We start from the raw sequence: 27,016 nt of genomic DNA, 5'->3' as shown, positions 1-27,016 counted from the left end.
ACATTAAGTGCTTATTACTCGTCATAAGTTTACAGATCAGCTGGGTAGTTCTGGTCTCTGCTGTGCTTACTCTTATCAGCTGTGGATGGGGTAGTCAAGTCTCTGGTCATGACTGGGGTCCCTCCCCTGTTTAGGACTCATCTGGGGGCTGGCTGATCTGGCCTCACTGTTTTTTCTGATGTTTGGCTGATTCTTCACTAAGACAACAGGGGTGACTGGTCTGTTATCTCGTTATGTGGCATACTCGCTCAAGTTTAGTCACATGGTGATGACAGGGCTCCAAAGGAGTAAGTGAAAAGGTTCAAGGCCTCTTGATGTTGAGCTTCAGATCTGGCATGCCGTCACCTCCACCAATTCCATTAGCAGAAGCAACTCACAGCCTTCCATCAAATTCCAGGGCAGATGAAATAGACTTCCCCTTTCAATGCGGGGGAGCCACAGAGTCACATTGCAAAGGACGGGGAGCCAGGGAGGTGTGAACATTTGTGGCCATTGTTAAATGTATCCTATCACAGTAGCGATTAGAGTGTTTTCAAAGTGTGTTGCACAAAACACTGGTCCCATTGGTGATCTGCAAAACAACACAGATGCAAACACATATAAAAGGGAGAAGGGTGAATTTCCACATACAATGAGAAAATTGCATTTATTGGATCCCTCTCCACAATGCTTAGAGATGAACCAGCAGAAACAGTGACTCTAACTTTCTTAGCAGGAACAGCTACAACTTCCCACGGGTTCCAAGCTCATTCTCCTCTCCCAGCAGCAGCAATTGACCTGAGACTCAGTTTCCCAAAGGCCCCTCAGCTCTCCAGATACCAGACAAATGGAATTTCCAGCAATCCCCCAAATGGCTGGTATCCAACAAGTTCAGGCTGCTGGATGCCTGAGCCCAGTTCTCCTCATTGAAGATGGTTCTCCTGCTTATATCACACAAAGGGAGAGCAATAGGATGGCAGAGTCCTTTATGGGAATACAGCCCCGCAGTGTCTCCAGCTGTGCTCTGCCCCAGCATACCTCCCTCACATCTCCACAGGACTCTGAGAGAGCAGGGCTGGTGCACCTGCTGAGACCCGGCAGCAAATGACATTTGCTGGTGTTTGCACACAGGCCATTACAGGAGAGGGTCAAACAAAAATGATCAGGGTTCTTTGATTCTTTACTATAGAACCTAGTGCCTTTGGTGATTGACTCGCCAATAGACAGAATATACAGTTTCCCTAGCTTTGTAGGTTAAGGACCCTTTTTTCAAGGAGCATCTTGCAGATTCGATATGATAGAGGATGCACATTAGAAAATGATGTCTCATTTAAAGGCAATAGTTCAGTAAAATACATCGAAAATGCAAATTCCTACAAATGCTCATTGTTTACTTTCTCACATATGCTTCTTCTACTTTCAATCCCTTCTGAGGAGTTTTTGACAGCCAAAATAAGCAACTAAACAGCAGCAACTGAAAAAAAAAAAGTAGAAGTTGAAAAAAAAAGACAAGGCCAAGAAAGAAAACAGTTAAAGCTGTCAGGTAAAATAGCCCAGTGCCTGTTACATTTTAGTTGCTCCACAGAAAGTGCGCTGAAACAGAATCTGAATGCAAAGTTTAATGTGAATGAGTACACAATGAAAGTAATATTTATGCTTCATTCAACGAATCGTAGTTATGCCTCTGCTATGTATCGGTTGCGTAGGTTACTGGGGACCTACAACAGTGGTCGGCAAATTCATTAGTTAACAGAGCCAAATGTCAACAATACAACGATTGAAATTTCTTTTGAGAGCCGAAAACCGACTTCTGCACATGGGCCATGAAGTTTCAATCGCACTGTACGTGCGTGCCCGCACGAGGTATTTTGTGGAAGAGCCACACTCAAGGGGCCAAAGAGCCGCATGTGGCTCACGAGCCGCAGTTTGCCAACCACTGACCTACTACATCCTTAAGAGGCTTACAGTCTAGGGCAGGACTGATCAAGGTGGGGCTCGCCACGCGTTTGGGCCAATACAGTGTATCAGAACTCCGCTGAGCTCCTTTGTTTATGCATAGCCTCTGGCTGCTCTCACGCTCAATGGCAGGACTGTGTGCCGAGACTTATGGCTGACACAGTTTAAAATATTTACTGAGTGGTTCTTTACAGGACATATTTGCTCACAGACTCCAGGTCCTTCTTTAACTGCTTCAGCATTCTTTCTCTTAGAGAATACATTTTTTTCTTATGGATGCAATGACTTCTTCTATAGAAATGACTCTGTAATCTCTATATCCAGTCACAGACGTGAGAAATCTTTCTAGAATTTCTCAGTTCATCCTATGAAAGCAATCACCTGCTTGCTGTGCTTACTGTCTATGTTAGTCCTCGTCTAGATCAGGGTTGACACATAGGTTAAAGGCAAACAAGAAACATGGCCATTCAGATTTGAGGTGCATATGGAACACGTTAGTATTGCCCTAATGATACCTTGTTTTACTTCGGACTTTCTCAAGGTGCTTACTATAAGTAACTTTTTTACTCTAATATGCCAGGGAAATTACTAAAAATCTCTGATATCATTGCTGTGCAGTTGTGAGAGCAGACGCAGGGGAGTTAAGTGATCTACAAAATGGTTGATTCCCTGACAGTGAGAGTTACTCCTAAGGTTGAGCAATAGGGCTGCTGCTTCATTCCATCCCATGCAAAAGCTGGACTTGCATTAAACTGGACTTCCTGGCATTTCCTTCTCCAGGTCTTCATTTCAATTTAGCTACCCCTGTCCCCAAATGGAACTCCCCACTATTATTATTCGGTGGAAAAAGGATGGTGCAAAGGTTGGTGTTATTTTTCCCCCCAAGAATTCCCCATGAGGTTATTTCTGCCTGTGTGCTGCCTTGAGCCTCTGACATGGTTCCTTCCTTGCTCCCAATGCTGGGGTTGCTTCTGTCTCTATGGAAAGGTGACAGCGTTGGTGCAATAAGCTCTGGATGAGTGAAAAGCCACTAATTCTGCCCTTTTGCTTTAACAAAAGCACTTCCTAAAGGAAAGAGGCGACTTCCCCTTCCTGGTTCTAAAAAGCAAATTTTCAGGAATTGTAGAGACATTGGAAGTCTAAGAGATTTTCATAAAAGAAACAGCAGCCAGACGATTTTTCTCCCAGGACTGCTGGAGCTCAGCTGCTATATAGCTCTGCAACTCTGCTCACTCACTCTGTCCTCCATGTATTGTATTTCAATAAAAACTTAATAAACAGAATATTAAAGATTTGAAGAATTATACAAAGTATTCAATTTCTAACCCTGCCATTTATTTTATTTTTATGAGATATCAGGACCAGTTTAATAAGTATAATAAACATAAACTCTGGCATTTATAACACTATTCACCAGATTAATACCAAATAATATTTTCTAGAAGTGCCATTTTAATAGGAATAAATGGATAAACAGATATGCCTTAGACTTACTCTACCAAGATTGCAGGAGCTTCAATTTTTGAAAGCAAATTAACAGCCAAAATCAATATTTTCTCCATTAATTTCATATTCCCTGGAAGAGTTTTACTAGTGGAAGATAGCAAAAGGTATGCTGGTATTGGGCCAGCCAATGCTGCTTTTGATGCATATTAAAAAAAGAGTTCCCATATTTTAGTCTTAACTGATGGCCACGAGCTTCCTAATATAGATGTCTTAACAAAATCCCTTGCACATGCACATGAACACAGTTGGCAGTTGATATTATCAGATTTATCTGGGGCAGGGGACAGGATGATGTATTTTATTATTAATATTTCTAATGTATTATCTCCCATTGCCCTCTTCCTTCCTATTTCTTGGCTAAGGTGTTCCAAGATGCTGATGACTTCAAAGAAAACCCAAGGTCATAAAAAAGAATATTCAGAGAAATGGGACCTGGTCAGACCTTAAAGGAAAAGAGCTGAGTATTTAGGAATCTGAACCACTTTAAGATAAAGGCAAAATGTCACACTGCAGAGAATGTGCAGTTCAATATCTTGTAACACGAATCTATACTAATAAAAGCTTAGGTGGCGTCTCGCCTTCACATCATCACAAGATGGCCGCCCCCATGTCGTCACAAGATGGCCGCCACAAGATGGCCAGCAGGGGAGGGCAGTTGTGGGCGACCAGGCCGGAAGGGGAGGGCAGTTGGGGGCAATCAGGCCGGCAGGGGAGGGCAGTTGTGGGTGACCAGGCCTGCAGAGGAGGGCAGTTGGGGACAAGATCAGGCCAACAGGAGAGGGCATTTGGGAGTAATTGGGCTGGCAGGGGAGGGCATTTGGGGGCGATCGGGCCGGCAGGGGAGCAGTTAGGCATCAATTAGGCCAGCAGGGGAGCTGTTAGGGGGTAATCAGGCTGGCAGGCAGAACTGGTTAGGGGCAATCAGGCAGGCAGGCAGGTAAGCAGTTAGGAGCCAGCAGTCCCAGATTATGAGAGGGTTGTCTGACTGGAGAGGGTGCACACTGGGCTGAGCGACACCCCCCCACACCCCCAGTGCACGAATTTTATGCACCGGGCCTCTAGTCTAAGTATAAAACAATAACCAAATAACAAAAACATTACCAATTAATGATCCCCAAGCCGTAGTCAGATATTATATTTACACATAGAATTGCAAAAATATATAACTTTGACTAATATTAATTACTAGAGGCCCGGTGCATGAAATTTGTGCATGGGGAGGGGGTCCCCTCAGCCCAGCCTGCACCCTCTCCAATCCGGGACCCCTTGGGGGATGTCCAACTGCCAGTTCAAACCAGCAGTTGGACATCCTTCACACAATCCTGGACTGCTGGCTCCTAATTGCTCACCTGCCTGCCTGCCTGGTCGCCCCTTACTGCCCCCCCCCCCACCAACCTGATCACCCTCACTGCCTCTGTGTGCTGGCCTGATCGCTCCTAACTGCCCCCCCCGCCAGCCTGGTTGCCCCCAACTGCCCCCTCCCCGCTGGCCTGGTCATCCTAACTGCCCCCCCGCCAGCCTGGTCACCCCTAACTGCACCTCTTGCTGGCCTGGTTGCCCCCAACTGCCCCCCCTGCTGGCCTGGTCACCCCACGCAGCCTGCTGCTCAGTCGTTTGGTTGTCCCTCACAAACCCCCCTGCCAGTCTAGTCGCCCCACGCAGCCTGTTCAGTAGTCTGTTCAATTGTGATGGTTGCTTAGGCTTTTATTATTATAGACTAGCAAATGGTTTCATGTTAGTCTCACTAAACTGATACCAGCTTCTCTTCCTCTGAGAAGAGGGGAAAGAAACTAAGACTCTTCAAAAGGAGAATGTATGCAATATTTCCTCTGAAATACTGACATACGGCTAAATGTCCAGAGTGTGGGGAGAAAAAATAATATTTATTAGCACCTATTATGTGGTAGGTATTCTGTAAATTAAGATATCCTATTGTGTAGGCAGTATTCAATGATCCCCAAGAACCCCAACCCTTGGTGCACACAACAAACATTAACCTAGATACTGCTGAGATCAGATTTTTCAGATGTAATTAAGCCCCAAATCAATTAATCTTAAAACAGGGAGACTAGGTGGCTCTGAGGTAGTCACATGAACCCTTTAAAAGCAGAATGCTTCTCTGACTGATCACAGAAGAGGAAGCCAGAGGTTCAAAACACATGAAGGAGGTAATGCACAGGAGGCAGCCAATCAATGGTTCTCTGTCATCATTGATGTTTCTATCTCTCTCTCCCTCTCCCTTCCTCTCTCTCTCTCTAAGATCAATAAAAACATTTTTTTTAAAAAGAAAGTAATGCCCTGTTGCTGACTTGAAGGTGGAAGGGGCCACATGGCAAGGAATGCACTTGGCCTCCAGGATCTAAGAGAAGCTATTGGGGAAAATGAGATCCCAGTCCTACAAGCTCATGGAAATTAAGTAAGGTTGCAGGAGGACCCTGAGCCCCAGATGAGAACAGACACCTTGATTTCAGCTTCATGAGACCCTTTGCAGAGAATATAACCATGTCAAGCTCAGATTTCTGATCAACAGATAATAAATGTGTGTTGTGTTAAACAGCTATGTTTGTGGTCCTTTGTAATGCAGCAATGTAAACAAAAGCTGAAGTAGCAACCCATGTATCTCAGAAGGTTAACAGAATACAGTTACCTCTTTCTGCAGCTGTCTGTCTCCTGTGAATGTTCAGGGATTGGGTGGGATATGCTTCCCAGAATTTTTCAGAATTGCCCTTTATAGAACGTAAGATACCTTAGGTCCTCGGGGGAACAAGGCACTCAGAGATTTGCACACCAGCTTTTGTGTGCCCTGATCCAGAATGGGACATACAACTCAATTCAAAGGCCAGAACTAGTCACATGGCACCACCTAACTGCAAGGCAGCAAAGAAATGTGAAGAAGCAGGTAGAATATTTGGTGAGCCCTTCTGCATCTGCTGTAGGAACCTGATAACATTCATAACTGTGATCTTGTGAGAAATGCAGTATCAACAGCTTTGAACAGATGGGCTAACTAAGGCTCAGAGAGGACAAGCAACTTGCTCAAGGTCACACAGGTGACAGAGTCCAGATATGAACCTAATTTTGTGTAACTATAAAGCATATGTTCTTTTCACTGTATCATTCATGAGGGGTCATCTAAAGAGACCACTAAAGAAGCTTGGTCTGGAAAAGAAAATATGCTACTGAGCCAGAAATTGAAGGTCATCTTTAAACTTGAATCTTTGATTCAACTTCTAAACAAGTGTCTTATGAATAAACATAAGCAATCAGAAAATGTTAGAGTTTTAGGAATGACAATAGCAGCTTATATTTTACTATATGCAAATACTATTCTAAGTACCTTACATATTATAACAAACCCCTATGAGTTAGATTCAAGTATCCCTATTATATAAATAACATATTTGCTATACAGAGAGATCAAACAAAGACAACATCTGGAAAAAGGCAAAGTGAGGATCCAAACCCAAAATCTGGTTTTAGAACTCAAGGTTCTCAACCAATGCTACAGTCTACCTGCCCAGTTTACCTCCTTTCAGAGCTTCCATCCACATCTTCCATTCACTAGGAATTTCTCTCTACCTGGTTCCTGCCTTCAAATTCATACATGTTTTTCAGAGCATAGTCTATACTTCCCTTTCTTTAACAACCTCTGTTATTCTCAATGGAAGTGAGTTTTATTTTCTCCAAACCCCTGCTAACTATTGTATTTTAATTAGGGTGTAGATGGTATTCTGTCTTGTAGAGTATCAATATTCATTCGTGGTCAGTTGGAACAACATTCCCATCCCAACCAGACATCCACATCCAATTCCCTAGCTATTGTTAGTTATGTTACATGGCAAAGAAAAAAAGAGTCTTTGCAGATATGATTAAATTAAGGGGAGATGAAGTGGGGAGCTTACTCTGGATTATGTACCTTAAATTCAGTCACGTTTCCTTGTAAGAGAGAGGAAGAGGAAGATTTCACACACACACACACACACACACACACACACACACACACACACGAGAAAGCAATGTGACCTGCAGAAACTGGATTGATGCAGCCATAAGCTAAGGAATGCTGGCAATCACAAGAAGTTGGAAAAGGCAAAGGACAAACTTTTCCCTATAGCCTGCTGACATCTTGATTTTGGCCTAGTAACATAGATTTTTGGACTCTGGCCTCCAGAATTAAGAAAATAAATTTATATTGTTTTAAACCACACAGTTTGTACTAATTTGTTATGTTAGCTACAGGAAAGTAATACAGAATTATTCAATTCAATATTTCTAAAATAATGTGTTCAAAAACAACGAAATAATGTTTTCACTTTTAAACTGGGTCTCTGTGAATAGAATCCTGAGTAATTAAACTGTATTATAAAGATACTAGAGGCCCGGTGCACAAGATTCATACACTGAAGGGGGGATCCCTCAGCCCAGCCTGCGCCCTCTGGCAGTCCGGGACCCCTAAGGGAATATCTGCCTGCCAGCTTAGGTCCAATGGATCAGGCCTAAGCTGGCAGGAAGACATCCCTTTCACAGTCTGGGGCTCTTGCAGTCCAGGACTCCTGGCTCCTTACTGCCTGCCTGCAGCAGAGGCGGGAGAGACTCCCACCACTGCTGCTGTGCTCACCAGCCATGAACCTGGCTTCTGGCTGAGCAGCGCTCCCTCTGTGAGAGTGAACTGACCACCAGGGGGCAGCTCCTTCATTGCGTGTCTGCCCCCTGGTGGTCAGTGCGTTTCATAGCTACCAGTCGTTCCACCATTTGGTCAATTTGAATATTAGCCTTTTATTATATAGGATAGATCTATGCTATGCATTTAGACTAATTATAGTAAAAAGCAGCCCGTTTGCACGAAGATTCGTGCAATAGACCTTCATTCACCTGGCTGCCTGCACCAGTTTTCTGCCTGCACCGGGGACCCAGGCCTTGGCTGTGGCCACTGCCTTCTGCCTTCTTTCAGGGTCGGGGCTTAGCCCTGGGCGGCGGCCTTGGCTCGGCCGCACCCAGTGTCCCTGCTAGGGATCGTAGGAGCCGACCCCCTGGTCATTGCCTGCGATCTTTGCAGGCTCCCCGCTGGTGCCCAAGGCCGGGAAAGCCTCCGCCTGAGGCTTTCCCGGCCTTGGGCTCCGCCACACTCCAACATCCCTGCAACGGTTTCCTGGTGGGCGTGGTTGGTGGGCGTGGCTTGTGGATGTAGCGAAGGTATGGTCAATTTGCATATTACTCTATTATTAGGTAGGATAGCTCTATGCTATGCATTTAGACTAATTATAGTAAAAAGTTGCGATTTAATCTTAGGACATTGTTAAAGGAAAAATCTCTGAGGGTATGTAATGTCAGTTCAACTTTCTGTGTGCAGTTAAAGGCACATGATATATGTTGCTCTCTGTTACTAATTGTAGGAGGTTCCCAAAACAAAATTTTCATCTTTCATTTCACTGCTTCAATTATATGGATACATGAGCTTGTTTCAAGGTTAAGTGATATTTATCTCTCACCAAATAATATTTCTATTGTTTATTTCTTCGGGTAGAAAAATAAAATGAACAATTTTAGAAACATAAAAGTTACCACAAAAAAGTATTACATGAAAAGGGCTAGCACTTTCAGAGAAAAGATATGGATGCTCTTTACTTTCACATACTAAGATTTACTACTGAAATACATTCACCTATTTTTTTAAGTTAAATGCAAGATCTCTATAACTTAAAAAAGGAGAAAGTCATTTCATGAGACTTTGATCAATACAAAATTAACATTGCAGGTACAATGAAACTCTGGAGCTGGCTCATAATAGAAAACTCCAATACACCTTGTAAGTGATGCCAAAATAAGCAAGAAGTTACTCTTTATTTGAGCAGTCAGATTTCCCTTCTGTCTGCAAACAGAGCAAAACCCAGGACATTTCACTACTGGAGAACCTCTAATGAGTGGGTAGTAAAATACCCACCTTTCTGACTGCCACTGGATATCAAAAAATTACTCTCTTCTGACTCAGTAATTACCCACCAAAAATTTAGAGCAAGTGGTCGTCACGTCACCCAAATTAGTACCTGACAACGAATGCTTTTGGCAAGGTTGGCAGCTGAGAAACAGGAAATGAGTTGCAAAACATTATTAAAACTTGAAAATAACAGCCTTAAAGGTGTGTGATCTACCATTCAAATACTCAAAAACTACTACGGAGAGAAAACTCACGCCTGGGTAGAAGGCAGGAAGCCAGTGGAGGAGAGGAAGCAAAGAAAATGCCACTCATTCTTTGCTCGCCCAGAAGGACCACAGCCAGGTCCCTGCTGAGTCATTATCATTATTACCACTGTCTGTTCAAAGGTGACAAGTTAACAGCATCAGAAGGAGGTAGAAGTTCCAGGATGTGTGTTTACAACTTCCTGCAAGGGCCAGGACTGTGTTCTGAAAAACTCCTGCCAGTCGTTGGATTATTTCCTGAGCTGATCAGTCCTTCCTAGCTCAACAAGGATGGCAGGAGGCTCACCTTGGAATATGACCATGCACCTCGTAACTCAGGCCTTCAAGTTTGAGCAAACTGGGCACAGATAATTAAAAAAAAAAGCTCAGCTTCTCTTTGTCTTCATGCTGAGTGCCACTGGAAATGGATGCAGATCTCTCAGGAGAATGGAGTGGTTTCTTGATAGTTTGACTTTAAATTAGTCTAACCGGGTCACTGAAATTCAATTTTTTTAACATTATTTTTGGTAGGATCATTGCAGTACTCACTCACCACTCAATCCATATTCCTGTAATTCAACTGGAGCATTGCAAATATAGGCTTTAAAGGTGCAGTGACTTCTGAGTTATATTGTTGTTTATTTTTTTGTTGATCTATATATAGTGCATGTAATAAAAAAAATCACTAATAACGTTATTCAGTAAGTATTGTCCTTGCCATGCAGAAGACTTCAGTTATATGGTCTATTGTAAAAATTTTTTAAATAACAAGCCTTGAACCAGGTCAGAAGTGGCCAGACCATGGCCCATGGTCTAAATCCAGCTAATCCATTTGCATACATATTGTCTGTGGCCACTTTCCTTGCTGCAATGGCTGCTGAGGTAAGTAGCAGCAGAAAATATTTACTATCTCACTCTTTACAGAAAAAAAATTGTCAACTGGACAGATTGCACTGGATAATGGCACGGATATTATGTGGATTGAAGTCTGTACCACAAGAACATTCTCTGGTTTCTATATCATTATTGTCTGAGACTCGCTTGACTGTATTCAAGACTTTCCATGATCAGTTCCCCTGTCCTATTCCCCTAACACTGTTGTCCAGTCCTACCCAGGACTGCATTCCCCGCACACACTGCGCACGCTCACACCTGAATTTTGAGTGCTGCGAATCAGGGATACAAAGTCCATTAAGATGTGGTTTCTGCCTGTAAAGCACTTGCTGTCTAGCAGGAGCTCATTACCTAGAAAGCACAGTTCCTGCAACAGACTAGGTGTCACCTACACGTATACCTTACAGGTAGTTGAAATGAATGGAGCTGAATTAAAATACACAGGAGAGAACTGTGGCAATAAAGGTACATGGTGCTTCCATTCTGGCATCACCTGCAAATCAAACTCAGTGGTCTTTGTTCGTATTAAAAAGTTATAGAAGGAAGTCCCTGACAACTCCTTTCTAAGTTTACTTAACAGCATTTTCTAAGTTCAAAGCACACAGAAAAATTAATCTACAATAATAGAAGCCTTTTACTCAGTTACTTTTTTCTATATATGTCTTGAACATTTTTCTATCCTTCTGTCAGGGAGAGAGTGATTGAGAGAGAAAAATAGGATCGATATTCTGAACATTAGAAACTGCTTTGTTTTGGTTATGAATAATTATTTGTGTCATGACATAGATTCCATTATGACATTTCTGGAAATACTAACATTACTGGTACTGCATTTTCCTCCTGAGGTAATACTTGGGGGTCCACTTATGAAATTGTGTTTAAATGAAGACTAATTAATTGTAAAAAGGACCTCTTGGCAAAGATTGCTCAAATTAAATAATAATTACCAAATATCCTCTTCACTTTATGCTATGGAGACTTGGCCTCAAAGTTTTACCAGGCTCTTAACAAGTCAGTCCTGGCTGGTAATTACTCAATAGTCTCTTCCTTTAATGGTCTAAACCTGTCAGGTTTTCCACCGCTTCTTGAAAAGAGAGAGAAGAAGAAGAGAGAGGAGGATTAAAAGAGAATTTCACTCTTAATTTCTATCTAGGTAAGTACCGCTTAAGTACTGAAGGCATTTTTTAGTTCAGCAACTCATGTGAAATACTCCAACACTAACCATGTGCATGAAATCAATGGTATTGCTTTCAGGCACCCAACAGATATCCTTACTGTAAGTTTGGTTTCAATCTAGAATCCTAGACCTTTCTGGCACGGAGACCTGAATGCTTCCACCCACTGCGATGATTATGTGATGTTAAAAAATAAATGAGTCTGTTAAGCATTTGATAGGAAATAGGGTTGGCAATATTATGAAAATGTGCATGTTATTTTGGGTCTGTTCTAGAAGCAACGTACCTGGTCTTGGGACAAGTGTCATCATCATTCCATGAGTCGTCCGAAGGCTGACTGACCTGGGTGCAAAGTAGTTTGCTTGCCCTCAGGAAAAATTCGTGTGGTACCCGCCTCACTTGTCTAAGTGGGAGGGGCAGATAAAATGTGAGAGTTATAGAAAGATAATTTCCTAAAGTGTTAGGGGAAAAATAGAACCATTAAATTATACTTACTTGAAACATAACAGTTTGTGAGCAAAGGATGGGTGTGTCTGGGGAGGGGTCAGCAACAATTTTCCAGCTGGACCCTGGTGCTGTGGATTGAACTGTGTCCCTCAAAAATGGATGTTGAAGTTCTAACCCCGCATGTGGTGGAGTTTGGAGCTGAACCTTAAAGACAAGATTAGAGTTACATGAGGTCATGTGGGCAGGGTCCTCATGATGGAATTAATATCCTTATGAGAAGAGACACCTGGCCAGGGTTGTTCAGTTGGAACATTGTCCTGTTCACCAAAAGGTCGCTGGTTCAATTCCCAGTCAGGACACATGCCAGGGTTGTGGGCTCCATTCCCAGTAGGAGGCAGGCAGGAGGCAGCCAATGGATGTTTCTCACATTAATATTTCTCTTTCTCTCTAAAACTCAATAAAAAACCCAGCTGGTGTGGTTCAGTGGTTGAGCATCGACCTATAAAGCAGGAGGTCATGGTTCTATTCTCAGTCAGGACACATGCCTGGGTTGCAGGCTTGATCCTCTGTGTGGGGTGTGCAGGAGGCAGCCGATCAATGATTCTCTCTCATCACGGATGTTTCTATCTTTCTCTCCCTCTCCCTTCCTCTCTGAAATAAAAATATATTTAAAAAATAAAAATCAATTAACATATTTTTAAAGAGACACAAGAGCATTCTCTCTCTCCCTCCCTTTCTATCCTCTCTCTCTCTCTCTCTCTCTCTCTCTGCCATGTGAGGACACATAAAGAAGGCAGCCATCTACTAGCCAGGCAGAGGCTCTCACCAGAATGTTACCATGTTGGCAGCCTGCTCTTGGACTTCCAGCCTCCAGAACTGTGAGAAATAAAATTCTGTTAACTATGGTGTTTTGTTATGGCAGCTCAAGCTGACTGAGACACCTGGTACGCAGAAGATTTCCATATTTCTTTAGCAAAGGGTGGATCTGAAGGAGTGGCCTGAGTCTGAAGCCTTGATTAATACATAAACAGACTCCGAGTGACTCTTTTTCTACTTATCGCCAAGATACAATCTGGCACAACAGTTTTGTTTGATAGACAGCATCGGCCCGTGCTTGTCAACTAGCCAATGTGAAATAACATTATTACTGTATAATGTCGAGTTAGGCTGCATAATATTTCCATTGTATGACACGCATGATGAAGAGATTTCAGAGGTCTCAAATGTTTACATAATTAGCATTACATATTTATAAAATCAAGGTACCACTAGCACCATTATTACCATATTTCCTTCCTTCCAGGGTGTTGATACGTATGCGTGTTCACTCCCAAGAATGATCAGAACAAATGCTTCCATCTCCAAGGGCTCCTTGTGTCCCCTCCATCCCCATAGAAGGCATAGGAACCCCTCAGTTCATCTTGTGGCCTTGCCCAAAATAAAATAATCAGGGCCAGCTGGAGGAATGAGAGGAGAGAACAAGAGGGAACCGGCCTGAAATACCTGGCTCCCATGTAGTTTATCGCTCTCCTGCTGGTTTGAAAGGCTTATGTAGCCATAGGCTATCTCCAGCTAGAAAGATGGTTCAGTGACATCTCTTTGGTAAATAAGTAGCTCTTCCTCCTCCCTCTAAACGTCACATTGAAGTAGACTGTGTTTTCTGATTAATTCAGTTTGAATACCGCTGACTGTCTGTCACTGTAGTCATATGTCACTGGTGGCAGCTCAGAGAGTCTAACCTTCTCTAACATCGCTGCACACAATTCATTTCAAAATGTGGTCTAATAGTTACCGAATACCTGCAAGGTAAAGGGAAGATGGGATGCATTTTCCCTCAAAATAGCCTGCAACCAAATTTATGAAAGCAAACTCCGTAGGCACAACCGTGTTCTCTGCAATCAAAGGCTGTACGTCACTTGGAAATTTCCCCCAAAGAATTGCCTTCATCTTTCACCAGAGCCTTGGTATTCAGGCACGTGAGGAGACATGGCACCTCCTTACGTTTTCTTTGGGGAATAATTAGAGAGGGACACGATACCATGACCCTCTGTCTTTAAGTGGTCTGGCAGCATAACCCTAGGTTTTCACAATGAGCAGACACAGGCAAACCCTGCACGACGTATCTCACTTTTATCAGTTCTGGAGGGAGAATGGTGTGGGGGGACCCTGGGCTTTGGAGTTAGAAATTGGTAACTCTTGTTATGAATCACCTTCCTAATGTAAGGAAAGCTACTGGAGTTTTCTGACCCTCAGTTCTCCTTCCACAAAATGGTAATAGTATCTCCTCATGAAGTTGCTGTGATGAGCAAATGAAACCTGGAGGGGGCAACCTCCAGCATCTTGTCCCTTGTTCATTGAACACACATTGGCAAATACTGCTACCAAAGTATATGCACTGGTTTTACGAAGAGCCATGTGCAAAAGGGACAAGACTTTGACCCAATCTTGCTCCAGGCTTTGGCCTCCACCTCCAGCAATAAATACACACTTCTCTGCTTGCAACTTCATACACAGGGACATGTGTTCCTCTTAACAGTCAATGCTCTGGGCCAGTGGGCGGCAAACTCATTAGTCAACAGAGCCAAATATCAACAGTACAACGATTGAAATTTCTTTTGAGAGCCAAATTTTTTAAACTTAAACTTCTAACGCCACTTCTTCAAAATAGACTCGCCCAGTGGGCCGTGGTATTTTGTGGAAGAGCCACACTCAAGGGGCAAAGAGCCGCATGTGGCTTGCGAGCCACAGTTTGCCGACCACGGCTCTGGGCTGTCTCTCTGATCAATTACTTTATATCATTTTCAAATTGCCATATGTCTACATTTTTCCAAATAGTGGTCTCCTGACCATGGTATGGTCAGAGGGATTCCCTTCAACTTATCAAGAAGTGCCACAGACAGAAATGCTTCTGGGCTATTGGCTAAGAAAACTACCATAAGCTGCTTATCAGGAAGTATTGCATTTTCCCTGAACGGTGAGCTGCTTTGTCAGTTGCTTGGGCTGTGTGAAATTCCTTCTTTTTGTCATGATAGGTCACTGCACAGAAGCTAACAAGGTTGACCTACACATCTTTTAAAATTGCACAATTATAACCACACTCTTGCCACTTACATTTACATATGGGCTTGGATTCCAACCATAGCATACCTGTCCTGAAAGCAAAGGCTAGCTTTTCAGGGTTTTGCCCAGGGCCCTGGCATCCACCAGGGAGATGGCAGTCTGCCTTGTGGAACCAGACCTTATGTACAAAGCTTGGTGTTCTCTAGTTTCCTATACTGGTCAAATAGTCTGGTATAAAATATTCCATATTTCATTCTCATCTTAAATGTCAAGATCCCAAGTTTCAGTACATAAAGGAGCACCACAGGAAGCCAAAAACTGGGGTTTCCAGTCCTGTTGTACTAGTGGTGATTGGTGGCATTGGGCACATCATTCCAAATCCTGAAACTCAGTTTCCACATCTGTAATAGTCACTAGGAGCTTCAGATATGTCTTGAGGTAATCATGAAACTCATGGGAAGACCCTGAAGTAGAAATTCTTGTTCACCACACAGTCCCAGACAAATGTAAGACATGGAAATTGCTATGATTGGCCCTAGCCGGTTTGGCTCAGTGGGTAGAGCGTCAGCCTGCAGACTGAAGTATCCCGGGTTCAATTCTGGTCAAGGGCACATGCCTGGGTTGTGGGCTTGATCCCCAGTGGGGGGCATGCAGGAGGCAGCCAATCAATGATTCTCTCTCATCATTGATGTTTCTATCTCTCGCTCCCTCTCCCTTCCCCTCTGAAAACAATAAAAAAAATATATATATATATATTTTTTTAAAAGAAAGAGATTGCTATGATTGTAATCGAACACGTTATCCAGTTCCACACAATTACTGTGTGAGAGGCTAATTGCTGCCACTCTCAGTTTTTTGTTTCATGCTAAGTGTCTTGGGCCTGGCCAATCAGTGTACTGTTTTTATGCTGGGTGGTAATGACATAGGAGAATTGTATTCTGCCTGGTAATGGTTTGGATTATACAAATTTGCATTTTTGACCAGAGACCTGGGAGAGTTTACTGAGCTTCATGAAGTTTTAAAATTGAGTCATTTATGTATAGTACTAATTATAGTAATATTGATAATAACAACATCAATAATAATAATAATAATATAACACCCAAAAAGGTTAAGTGGCTTTCTTTAGGACATGACAGCTAGAAAAAAATTAAGATTAACTTACACCTAACTCCGTCTGGGTTCAAACACCATAATTCAGAGTCCTAGGGTTTCATGGCCTCTGTACTCTGCCTGATAAACTTTCAGAGAAAGGCAATGGCCAAAAATCATGTGACCTCAAACTCCTTCCTTTAATTCTCAAGAACAAATACTATTACCTACTATTCCTATTGATGTAAACACAGAGCACCCAGTCTCAAGTTTGGGACTAAAGGCCATGGAGCAGACCACAGAAGATAACATAAGCAAGGTGCCTATCAGGATGCTTGGCATTAAGAGATGGAAATTCCTTCTCTAATCTATACACAATATCTGAACAACTGGTACTAAAGTAGCCAACTCATATCACTCAGACTTTATCACCTTCTAAATATAAATGTGCTTGTCAAACTGATGTCTTTTCACTGAATTGAATGACTGTTTTCACACCAAGCAGAGGGAGGCAGCATTTTTCTGGATTGCATGTCATTTGGCTACCAGCTCATGGATGCACCCTGCATGGCCTCCACAGTTCTTTCCCAGGTTGGCCAGTGGTCATGCTCAAGGCCTCTCATGTGCACTCAGGGGCCAATATACTCCAGCTTGTCCCTTCTCCATCTCTCCCTCTCCCTAATCATCCTGACACCTGCTTTGCAGTCAGCCAGAGTGCTGAATTCTTGTAGAAGGGAATTTAGAATGGCACTGGGGATGGATTTGATTTGCTTTATTTGCAGTAACTGGTTTTAGGCATTTTTTCATCAAATCTTGTGCCCTTTTCTGAGCTCGTAACCAATTACCTCTGTAATCAGCCTCGGTGTCCAGTATTAGGGAGGACTTAAAGTCAACAGTGCTGAAAAGCACTGCTCCAAAAATAATCCCCCTGGGAGGGGCAGAGAACTGTCCCTGAGACCATCGGCGTCTCTCCCCATGGACATTCTCTGAATTCTCTCCACTGTTACTTGCTTTTTAAAAAACCTAGATAATATTTCCTGACTATGAAGAACCATTATCCAGGTGTCCACAAAGCACACCTGTGATTCAAAGGTATTTCTGTTCTGAGAACATTTGCACCAGGACCATATTAACTGCATGGGAGAGCAAAGCAATGGGAAAATTTGCTAGAACCTTTTATTTATTCATTTATTTATTTGGCAAAATGGTAGATGAATCACTTAACACACTGTGAAGAAGCATGATAAAGAAAGAATTGTGGGGATTTTGTTGTTGCTTTGTTTTGTTTTTTTATGATCACCCATGACTCAAGTAATCAGAAGGCCAAGATATAACCCTCTGAGCTGTGCTGCTTTTGGCTCACTCTGAATAAATTAATAGAATCTAAAACACTTGAATCTTACATAGTCTATAATTGTATGCCTCTTGGGTTTGCCATTATTCTTGTTATTCTGAAATGTACACATATTTCTCTTTCAAGTAATAGTAATAATACATATTTTTGAATTGAAGGAAGGCTCTATAACCTTTTCTATCTTTTGTGGTGCATTCATCTGCAAATGTACTTTAAAAACTGTAAAACACTATATAACATAAGGTATTTACCCTGTGTGGTACGTATATTTTTATTTTACATATAATCACAATAATAAAAGGATTCTTGCTTGCATGCTAAATGATAGCAATACTATTTCACCAAGCTCACAGCCCAGCCAGGCTCTCTGCTGCCTTGCGAATTTGCAGACTAGACCTGGTGAACCCTTTCCAATCTGACAAATGTCACAACCCATCCACCCGAGTTACCATATGTGGCTCCAGCTACGAGTATCAGCACACAATCATACATTTTTACAATGGGTCTATAAAACAACCATTATAATAAATGTCTGCTTAATTAATACATTAGGACATAAAGCAATTTATTATGCTCTTATTTGCTATCATTCTCCCTGCTCGAATTTAATAATGCAAAAAGGTTTCTCAGATGCCAATCCCTGAAAATAATAAAAATACATTCATCATGGATATTGAATGCAGACACGCCTGGCAGTACTGCTGGTGAAGAGGAGGCAGTCAGATGTGGAGAGAGAAACGGGGCTGTTTGCACAAGCTTGGCTAGATCAGGTCTTAAGGAGCCTGGTGCAATGCTTGGCATGACAGTAAGGAAGGTGCCCGGAATAACTATTATTACCATATGCAACAAAAGGGGGAGGGAGAGAGGGAGTTGGGGTGAAAAGCTTTCAAGTCAGTTAAATTCATGAGGGCTATGGAGGCTCAAATTGAAATTATCTCACTCTGTGCTGATAAATAAAGTAGCTCTGGTACCTAAATCATGACACTAACTATACGTTTCGATTTTTTTAAGTAGTGATTAGGTGGATACTCTGGGGAACTTACCAGCCTTCGCAGAGATAACAGACTCAACTTAATATCAACTTAAAAAGAGACTTGAATTCTAACCAATCTCGTGTAATGAATTGAAATTCTATAGCTTTCAGAGGGGGGGAAAGATAAAAAAGCAACACGGCTCCATTCTCTAACTTGCTGTCAGGAAATATAATTTGTGCTCTCGGTGATTCACCTAGCTCATATGCAGCATGCAAATTTATTTCCCTAATAATCAGACCTGGAGATTGCCCAAGAGGATTAATAGCATCATTCCTTATGACCGCCAGGATATTATGCACCTCTGACATGGAAAAATTGTGTTAGTTCTACAGAGAAAACGCAAGGATATTTGTCCTGCTAGACAATATAATAGGCTGGTGCATCATCAGATTACAATGTCATTTCAAAAACCTTGAATACAAATAATGTACAGTGGGGGAAATGTTGGAACAACCTCCCTGAATTCAGTAGCCTTGAATTCACATGTATTTTTGTGTGTGCTATGTGACATATGCATATTTTTTATTAGAGCTTTCCAACATTGCCTGCAAAAAAGGCAATGGTATTCTATATGCCATGCAATCTTATCATTGTTTCCTAGAAAACAAATGAAAAAGACACGAGGAAAGGGCTCTTTCTATGGTTTTGGTTTGTTTTTATCATACCCATACACAGCTGAAGATAGCATTCAGAAACAAAACTTTCATAGGTAGACACTGATTGTATGGTGGGGAGGTGTGCACTCCTTGGTATATGTACAGATATAGGTATCTAAGATTTTATTTTCCCTTCCCATCTGTATTCGAATATGGAGTCATTCGCACCTTTCATTGCTTAATACTAGATACTCAAGGTAAAAAATATATATATAAATTCCACAGTTGTTGTTTGGGACGATATTTTATTTCTTTATCTTTCACAATGAATTGGTCAGAAATTCTCCAGAATGGTAATGTCTCCAGCTGTACTTTAGACCAAAGCACACTGCCTTGAGACAAGACCAAATTTCATTATTATGCGCATGGGAGCAATAAGATTAGCTCCTACTGCTGCCCCTAAGGTGGAGCAGCAGGATGAACCAATGAGATGATGCTAATGTGCATGTTAATAGTATTCTGCTAGAAGAAGTTGGGATAATTAAACATGTACCGTCTCTTTAAAACAGAGCTGCACACATTTTCTTCGGATGGGTGTTTACAAGAATTCCAATTTCAGGTCATAGCCATTTCTGAGATTGCTTAAGAAAGAGATGGGAATAACTTATCTTATTCATGTATTCAAGGAACCTTATAAAATGTGCAAAACATAACAGTTTTAAGGGGCACAACATGCATCTTATCTTGACAGAGCTGCTTTATTATGTGTACTGTTGTATACTGACCTAATATATGGAGCATTTTTAGCTAATATACCTTGCAGGAAACCAGCCTTTAATGTGATGGATTTTATGGTATCTCATTAGGGTGTGTTTATATAACCTGATACTAAACACATTTTCAGATTCATGTTCCTTATTAAAATTGTGAGCCACATTGATTTTTAGTTGGAACAGCAACAGAGTCATTTTTACTATTAAGAAGGGTAACTCTGAAGTTATTCCCAGGGCACATGTTCTCCAAACAAACTTGGGGACGTGCCCTTTTACAGCTTCAATTAGCATGGTCTTCATGGGATAGCCCTCTGACAGCTGACTGCTTCGAGGTAGGTTACCCTCCATAATGCAGAATTATTAATTTCATAGGAAGAGGTTTTCCTGGAAGTAAAAAAACACCGCTCTTTTACTCCTTTTGTTTTCTCATCAGTGTCTTTGATTTTATGAGTTAGCCCCAAATAATATTGATAGATTGACCCTGGAGAGATACCTATCTTCACATCAGAGCTTCTGGGTTTTTTTTCTTAACTAACACTCCCAGCCACGGCAGTGTTTGTGTGAAAGTGGAAAATTAAAAAACAAAAACAAAAAAAAAACAACCTTAACAGTGCAAGTTGTGTTAAACAAAATAATGACTTTCACATGGTGAAGTCTCCATTTTGTAAACTGATCCTGTAAGGTAACTCAGAAGTCAGCCGTAAATAGTGTCCCAGGGTATTTCAGTGGAGTCTAGGGAAATAATGACCTAGAGGTACTGTAAATAGTTTAAATTATTGGAAAGTCTTTCTAAGAAATGTAATGTGAGAAGGGAGAGAAATGTGTGTGTGTGTGTTTTTCTCTATTGTGAAGTGAGTACCCTTTGGAAGTGATCCAAACTCCAAATGCAAATATTTAGAGAAAAGAACTATCTTTTGAGGAAAGCAAAAACTTTTCCTTTTCCTACTTGTTAGAGCAAAGCTAGTTAACACAATCCAACCAGGATGAAAATAAAGAACATAGAGAATGAAGCACCAAAGTGTTTATTTTACTTTTGTATTTTAAGCCTTGACGAGGGAAAGGAGAGAATAGGTTTTCAACAGCAACATATAGGAAACCTATGGAATCAGTATAGTTACTTATGATAGATTGAATGATGTTAAGCGTGTGGTTTCATAGTTTACCATATTGATAACTTTAACTGCAATCCTGGAGTGGTAGTTCACAAGCCTCGAGTAATTGCCATCTATATTTGGCCTAAGAAATTTTAAGTCAGTACTTGTTCTCAGGGAAGGAGACAGTTTCCCTTTATTCTGCCCCTGGCATACTATTCATTATTAAACATTAAAGTTGTGTCAATTACTTTCATACTTTATTATTATCCCAGTTATTCTACCAGCTAATCAAGTCTTCTTTGAAGACGTGACTACAAACCAATATGAAGAATAGAGTTATTTGTGCTTTTCATTTCTGAGTTAACCGTAACTAATGATTATTTTAATTCACCCCACTCACTACCCATCACCATAATCCCCCAAATAAGATAATAGATTGACTATCTCTTTAATTTTATTCAATGTGAGATTCAACTTTCGAAGTTAGTCTTTGGCTAAATATAAGAGCCGGGTTCCTGTATTTGTTTTAAATGGGGATGGACAGCTATCCTGAGAACAACTCTGTTGTTAGTATTAACAGCTTCACAGTTATTCGGCTTGAGGTGCAATTATTTTACCATTATTACATGCAAAGCTTTTAACAAAACAGTCGTTCCCTCCATTTAAGCAGAGAGTTTTATAATTTATTACATCTCTTTGGTCATCAACACACTATACAAACAGTTGGCCACCGGTGACCAATTACATTAAGGTTAAGCAACGTAACTTTAAATTAGAAATAAGCTAATGTATCTTCATCAAGGGCCTGCTGTGTTTTCACTGCTGTTTATGAGATGATACTAAATGTGGATATAGAGCACGCTCACTGGGACCAATTCCTTTCGGCCTGAAAATGGGAAAGTCTCAAGTGTACCGGGGTCCAGAGCTAATTAATGGGATAACATCTGCTTTAAGCATTCAGCTGGAGTAATTTCTATCAACTTCCCAGTGAAGGTGCAGGGGAAACTGTCAGAGAACCAAGTATCTATCATGAGCCATATTAATCTGTGACGGGACTGCAAAGGCACTTTTCAGTCTTGGTTGTATATTCACTGGGGTGTTGCTATTATCAACACAGGTTTTCTGCCATTCTTCCTTCCATGCAGGAATAACTGGGGGTGGGAGTGGGGGGTAGAGAACATAAGCAGATCACCTATTGCATACACATAGGCCAGAGAGCTGTTCCTGTTTTCAAATATTCAATGTAGAAGAGATTAAGGACAAGAATAAAACAGTCATGTTCCTTCTGAAACAATGTTTTAGCCACAAAGGCATTCGTGTTGTTTTATTGTATTACTTAAAAACACAGCAGGAGGAATAGCAGTGCTGGAGAGTAGGCTTCAGAAGGAATAAGCCCACTTATTCCGTGTTATTTCACGTGATCAGCTCTTGCAAACATGATTCCAGCTTTAGGAGTGACTAAACAAGGGCACCTGTCCTGTGTGGTCATTTACATATCTCCTGAATGGAGGAAAAATAAGTCATTCCCTGACACTTGATAATAAGTGATGTGTGTGGACATAGCAACCGCCGGTGTACCTTCAGCAGGGGTGTCCCACAAATCCTAATGCTTTATTTATGTACTTTGTTTTGTTTGCTTGCAGGGGAGTGAAAGTACGAGTCCATTTTAATGACATGTTCAGGAGGACATATTTCCATGTGTATGTTCTTTTGGAGTAAGCCGCTAAATTAGTATGCTTTCTATATAGTCATATAATCAAGTCAACAGCACCAAGCTTTATGATCCCCCTGGTTAAAGAGAGAAGAAAATACATTGTGTTCAGTGGTTGAGCTGAATTATGCTGATGTCATTTTTTAATAATCAGGGACCCTATAAGTGGCATACATAAAATATGGTCCTGAGGAAGAAATTAGAATAATGACCATTCCCCTTTCCCTAAAAGCGGATGGGGTCAAAGGCCAAATATCAGCTCACAATGAGTATGGGAAAATTCATGGTCTAAAAACCCACAGCCTCCTAAAAAGGATGTCACTCGAGGTTATTTTTAGAAATGAAAATGAGAGAAGAATCAGTACTTTTTTTAAAAAAAAAACCTTAACATTTACACCATAGGGGGAGGGGGGAGTTAGCATTTTTTCAGATGTTTAATAATCTTAGGAAATTTTTAATATTGCTGAACTGAACTTGTGGCCGTCCCCAATTCATACGTTTATGCAATCATCCTATAGTAAACTAATAAGTTGCATTGGTTAATTGCCAAGCTATTTTGCATACAGTTAAGTTGTGCGTATAAAAGTACGCGTGATGAAACATGTAGTATTTTATAACCCAAAGCAACTAACATGCTCCTACCTAATGCATGCACACACACTGTAACCCGGGACAAATTGCTTGTGTTAGTTACTACCACAGGCTGGCAGGCCAGAAAATACATTTGGTGCCTAATATGCATAAGCACAGAAATATGGTCAGGCTCATTACTGTAATAAAACTGTGATTTGCCAGCAGGATCAGTAGAAACACACTTGAAGCATTCTGTCCCTTCCAGTAGCGCATGTGCCATAAAGCAATAAGGTTGTAACAAGGGTGAATCCTCAATTCAGTTGGGCTACCTTGTCTGGGTTATTTGAACCCTTATTTCCCTTAAGGGGCCCATTTGCTTTTCCTAATGTGTACACAGTGATAATGTTGCCATTTAAGCAATAAAGAAGGTCTGCAAAACAGTAGCCTGCTCTACGATAACGTGGGATAGCAAGAATTTAGAGAACTGGCAACTGTTGGTCCAATTACCTAATTCCACAGTGGTGTCTTCAAATCGGAGAGGGGGCTTTTGAAAGCACTTCAGAGTAAGTAGAGTCCTGGACAAGTAAAAAAGCCAAATGGATTTCTTTTCAGTGCTTTGATGCAATTAGAATCAGGCTGATGAAAGAAAATGCCTTGGGTCCTCTGCTTGAGGTTTCCATGTTATACAAAAGACTCTTGAAAAATTAATAGAATTTACGTTCATAGACGCCAGGTGAAAATGGAAGCTCCCTAGTTGGAGAGAAGGCACTAAGGGGTCATTTCCCATGGGAGGGGGCATTCAATAATCACACAGGGAAAGTCTGACTGACAATATGAAGGTAAAGTGGCCCCTAAATGAGCCATGGTGCTCCCCAAAGCCCTCGAGCATCTTGGAACCCCTTCATGGTTGCCACAGTTAACATGGGCCTGTGAAGGACGATCTTTGACAATAGAGAGCTAGAAAATTGAAATCCAAGTTTGAGATTCACTGGAAGAAACTCTGAAGATTGGGTGGTATGTATTTTACTCCTATTTATTTTTTTAATGCTTTTAATGAAAGCTAGTTTTGCATTTTTACATACCCATGTGAACAGACTGATAAGCTGGTGGTGGAGCCCAAGGAAGAAAATAACTAAATTAAATATCTATAAAGCACATGGCTTTCCAAAGGTTTGAAAGAGATTCTACTCACCCACTTTAAAAACTTCCAGAAACTTGAACATTTTACTTTCAGCATTATTTACCCTTACTTCCTCTAATAAATATTGAGTCTCATTGCTACTCTGGACAACCTCACCTAACTGCTTCTTGGATCACTGTGTTGAGAAAGATTCTGAGGTCACATATAGTATGTATTCCAGCTCTCTCACCCACAGGTGCCAATTTCCAGTTCCAGAGGTCATTCAAGCATGCCCATCCTCTCTCAGCATAGATGCTCTTCTGCACCCCTCATTCTTCAAGATGTATATTCACAGAACATTTTCAGACCTTTCTTAGTATGCTAAGAACTTTGGGTTAGACTATATAAAGATTCATTATGTATCAAATATATTATACTAGAGGCCCAGTGCATGAAATTTGTGCACTAGGGTGGGTATGTCCCGCAGCCCAGTCTGCACCCTCTACAATCTGGGACCCTCGAGGGATGTCTAACTGCCCGTTTAGGCCTGATTCTGGGATTGGGCCCAAACGGGCAGTCAGACATCCCTCTCACAATCCAGGACTGCTGGCTCCCAACCACTCACCTGCCTGCCTGCCTGATTGCCCCTAACTGCTTCTGCCTGACAGCCTTGATCAATGCCTAACTACTCCACTGCCAGCCCAATTGCCCCTAAATACCCTCCCCTGCTGGCCTGGTCATCCCTAACTGCCATCCTCTGCAGGCCTGGTCACCCCCAACTGCCCTCCCCTGCTGACCCAGTCACCCTTAACTGCCCTCCCTTGCCAGCCTGGTTGCCCCTAACTGCCATCCCCTACTGGTCTGGTTGCCCCCAACTGCCCTCCTCTGCTGGCCTGGTCACCCCTAACTGCCTTCCCCTACAGGCCTGGTCGCCCCCAACTGCCCTCCCTTGAAGGCCTGGTCTCTCCCAACTGCCCTCCTCTGCCGGCCATCTTGTGGCGGCCATCTTTGACCACATGGGGGTGGCCATCTTGTGTGTTGGAGTGATGGTCAATTTGCATATTACCTCTTTATTCCATAGGATTGCATGTATAGGTAATACATGTTATGGAAGATAAATAATTTTCAGTCACACAACTTTACAGAAAATAGAATGTGTAAAAATAATTATAGGTTTATGTTGGTTCTCTCTGGGAAATGGATATGCCATGGCATAAGTAAAAGAGATACCCATACTAATGAGGGGCACATCCAGGTTGGCCTAGTGGAAAAATGGAGCAGATAGGTCTCTGGATAGTGCAGTTTGCAGGGATTCAGGATATATGCTTCCCCAAATTTAAAGTAAATAAGTTATAAGGCAGGGCCACACAGTAAATCAATAACCCTGTTCCCTATGATCAGATCAGCTAATCACTTCCAAAGGAAGGAGTCTAAGGTTACTGAAGGATGTTTTAGTTTACTACTTTAAAGAGATGTGATATAGATTGAGTAGGCACATTAGCAGTAAAGAGCTACACTGGAAGAGGCCTCTCCAGATAGAGCTGACCATGAAGGCTCGGGTTTGTGAGAATAAAGAATGTCAAATTAAATCAACAACTATTTTCTACATACCTTCTAGATGTTCTGGGACCTATTGCATAACATGGCATGAGAAGATCACATGAAATGGCTTAGAATGGGAAGTCTCGCTCTACTTGAAGAGACCACTTATCTTTGTTTTTACTTATTATATGTTTTTTAAAACTGTAATATTTTACTCTTTATCAGAAGGTAGAGAACTACAGCTAGCATTCTTCCATGTAAATATCTTTGAAAGCTTTGTAATATGTCTGAGAATTTAACATTTCTCCCCACATGGGCACTTTGGATATCACATTTTAGCACTGTAACAACCCCCCCAGCCTCCCCCCCCCCCACACACACACACATACACACACAAGGGTCTGCTGATAAGCATAGTCTCTGCCCTCAAGATGCTTATGCTTTCATGGAAGGGGACAAAATGGAGAGCGTGCCTACAGTATTCAATATTATAAACATCTCAGGAGGGCCGCACACAAATAGGTACCATAGGTCAGTGCATCATCATATGCTCATAAAGCCCATCTCAGTGATGGGTGCTGGGGAAAAGGCCTGAGATAAGTCCTGTTTCATGAAGTTGCTCAGGACTGGTCCTGAGATTACATTCAGAATGGAGGCTGCACCTTACCTTGGGAAGAAAGTCTTTCAATCAAACACAAACATCAGTCTAGAACCATCTCTTGTGGCCACTTTGATGGTTGGTGCACTCTTTTCCAGATTAGTCCTCTTAAACGTGATGTGCCCAGGAGAAACCCTGGTACAGGGAAACAAAGTCAGCCATTATGCCTTTAACATTTAGTTGCAGGGCATTTCTGTACTTGAGCTTTTCTTGTCTTCCTTTCTCCCCATGTTCCCCTTTCCTTCCATCCCTGGTACAGCCTCCCTCACTCCCCC

At 41.8% G+C, this 27,016-nt stretch overlaps 1 long non-coding RNA gene across 1 annotated transcript; it reads right to left on the bottom strand.

Moving 5' to 3' along the window:
* Window positions 1-436: 436 nt before the first annotated feature.
* On the bottom strand, window positions 437-26,879 carry LOC307112171. The gene is made up of 4 exons (XR_013814675.1): window positions 26,751-26,879; window positions 12,183-12,338; window positions 11,974-12,090; window positions 437-571 (listed from the first exon to the last, which is right to left on the bottom strand). It is a non-coding gene; the product is annotated as an uncharacterized lncRNA (long non-coding RNA).
* Between the last annotated feature and the right edge of the window lie 137 nt (window positions 26,880-27,016).

Source organism: Cnephaeus nilssonii (assembly GCF_951640355.1).
Source record: "Cnephaeus nilssonii genome assembly, chromosome: 15".
Lineage (NCBI taxonomy): Eukaryota > Metazoa > Chordata > Mammalia > Chiroptera > Vespertilionidae > Cnephaeus > Cnephaeus nilssonii.
The sequence above is the reverse complement of the archived record's forward strand: the minus strand, read 5'-3'. Positions and strand labels throughout refer to the sequence as shown.